Raw genomic sequence first — 2576 nt, 5'->3', positions numbered from 1 at the left:
GAACGTGGCAGCACAATTGTTTCTTCTATAGAAATTCTATAATAAGAAAACTCTAAAGAACTAATATTTCAGTGCATGGATATTAGAGTTATTTATTGAAAATCATTAGTGCACAACATGTTGTGTACATTCCTGCATTCACAGTACAGACAGTTTCAGTGTTTGCTTGACCAATCTTTTCTCTACGAACCATAGACATCACTCCGGTACAATAATGGCTCACTTCTCTATGCTCACACTTTGGTGTCTATTTATCATTGTTTTTACCTAAGAATCAGGCGAGTGAATAACCGTCCCGAAGTGAAGTGAGCCAAATGCTGTTCGGCAATTCACTTCAGCCGTACAAGCCGTACATTTGAGATCAGCCGTACATAGGCATGCTTCGGCTGGCTTCGGTTCACTGCCGTTCGCCCTATTCTCATATGGGCCTAACGACAGTGAGTGAATAGGTACCTCCGTGGTACTGAGCAGAATAGCAAAACAGTGAAAAAAGTTGAAAACAATAGTAGGCAAAAAATGTTTACAAAAGTAAATAAATGATAAATGTTAAAAAATAAAGAAAGATTAAAGAAAAAAAAAATCAGAGATTATTGAAAAAAAAGAACAATAAAGATTATTGAAAAAAGAAAAAAAGAGAAAGAAACAATTGGACGGAGCTAGTAGTGACAGCTAGCTCCGCTAAAACTCTTTCCTATTGGCCGGGACCTGCTAGAGTCTTCTAGCAGGTCCTGGTCAATAAATAACAACTGGGCAGAGCCGGCCGTGACGTCACGGCCGGCTCCGCCAAGTTGTCACTGTTTAATGACAGTTCAGCATCCCCAGGTAACCTGGAGGCGCTGATCTGTCATTTCAACTGGGTGGAACCAGCGATGAGATAAGTTTCGAGGCTTTCTGTTGAGCCGAAGTATATACCTTCGGCTTGGCTGAGCCGCTCGGCCAGCTTCGGGAGCTGTATGGGCTCTAGAGTAAATAGCCTGTACAGCAGCCCTTTGGTTCTACTGAACTGGAGGGCCCTGGCTGCCGAAGCTAGCTGAAGGATCACCCGGAGCTACGGCTGATCCTTCGCTTAGCTTTGCGAATAACCCTCTAAGGGAGTTATTAACTAAGCAGCAAAGTGAATAACCGAGCTGAAGTAAAGGGAGCCAAACACCGTTCGGCTATTCACTTCAGCCGTATATCAGCCGTATATCGTCCAGCTTCGGCTCAGTGAATAGGTAAGGGGTACTTGTACCCCTACTCATTCACTGAAGGGTTAAATAAAATGTAAATAAAGAGACCATTTGTTTTCATGCAATGACAGGCCACTGCCCTCAAATTACCTAAGGACAGTGGCCTGTCAATGCATGACAACAAATGGGAGGGGCCAGCTGTGACGTCACGGTCAACTCCGCCCATTTGTTTTCTTTCATCCGGGACCTGAGAAGACCCATTTGACAGGTGCTGGCGGAATGTAAACAGTTAGGCAGAGCTAGCGATGATGTCACCGCTAGCTCTGCCCATGTGTTTACATTTTGCCAACACCTATCAAACCGGTCAGTTTGCGCCGGCAGTTCGTCTGGTGCAGACGGGTCGGTGGGCATTGAGTTGTTTTTTTTCGACGTGTCGGCGGCATCGTGGACAATGCTGTACACCTTCGGATTAAGTTGTTGGATCCATTTGTAGGATTTTTATATTGAAGGAATTGTCAAATTAATTAATGGATTTTTTTCTACAAGTCTGGTGTGTTTATTTAACAAGTACTCCTTACTCATTCACAAGGGGGGCAGCATCTGGGTGCCCCCTTTATTAAAGGGGTACCCCAATGCAAATAATCCCCCTGCCTTTAGACCCCTACAACCACCAGGCCAGGGTTGTGGTGGAGGAGGCCCTTGTCCTGATAGGCATGGGGACAAGGTGCTCTTCCAGGGGGGGCTCCTGGAAAAGCACCCTTCCAATGCCAAGGGCATGTGGCCTGGAATGGCTCAGGGAGGGGGGGCCGCTCGATCGCCCCCCCCCCCCTTTCCTGCCCTGCCAGGCCCGGAATTTTAGGGGGGACTCCACTTTTCCCCCCCGTTTTTTCAGAGTGGAGTTACCCCTTAAAATTCCTACCAGACCTAAAGGACCTGGTGGGACTTTTGTGGGGAACTCCAGATATTTTTCCTTTTTAACTCGGGGTCCCTCCCAACATTCCTACCAGATCTAAAGAGTCTGGTATGGATCGAGAGGGGGACTGCATGCCGTTTTAAAAATGTTTTTCTATTTGTTCACATTTGCGGGGAGAACGGTCTGCTCCGGCAGACCGTTCTCCCCGCTTTGGCTGTGTTTAGGCTTAGCCGAGCGGAAGCATATGCGTTTGGCTTGGCTGAGCTGTTTGGCTGCCTTCGGCTGCTGTACGGGCTAATGTGAACATCCCATAAGCAGCCCTTCGGTTCTGCTGAACCGAAGGGCCTCAGTGGCCGAAGTGAGCCAAAGGATTAGCCTAAGCTTTGGCTATATCCTTCGGCTCAATAGTGAATAACCCTCCAAGTGCTCTATTACGTCTGTCCTAAAGCGCATTTTCTTCCAAAAATGCTACCATTAAATCTCTACTTTCTTAT

Source organism: Nanorana parkeri, unplaced genomic scaffold (genome assembly GCF_000935625.1).
Source record: "Nanorana parkeri isolate BGI_ZX_2015 unplaced genomic scaffold, ASM93562v1 scaffold66, whole genome shotgun sequence".
In the NCBI taxonomy this organism is placed as follows: Eukaryota; Metazoa; Chordata; class Amphibia; order Anura; family Dicroglossidae; genus Nanorana; species Nanorana parkeri.
Note: the sequence above shows the minus strand (reverse complement) of the source record.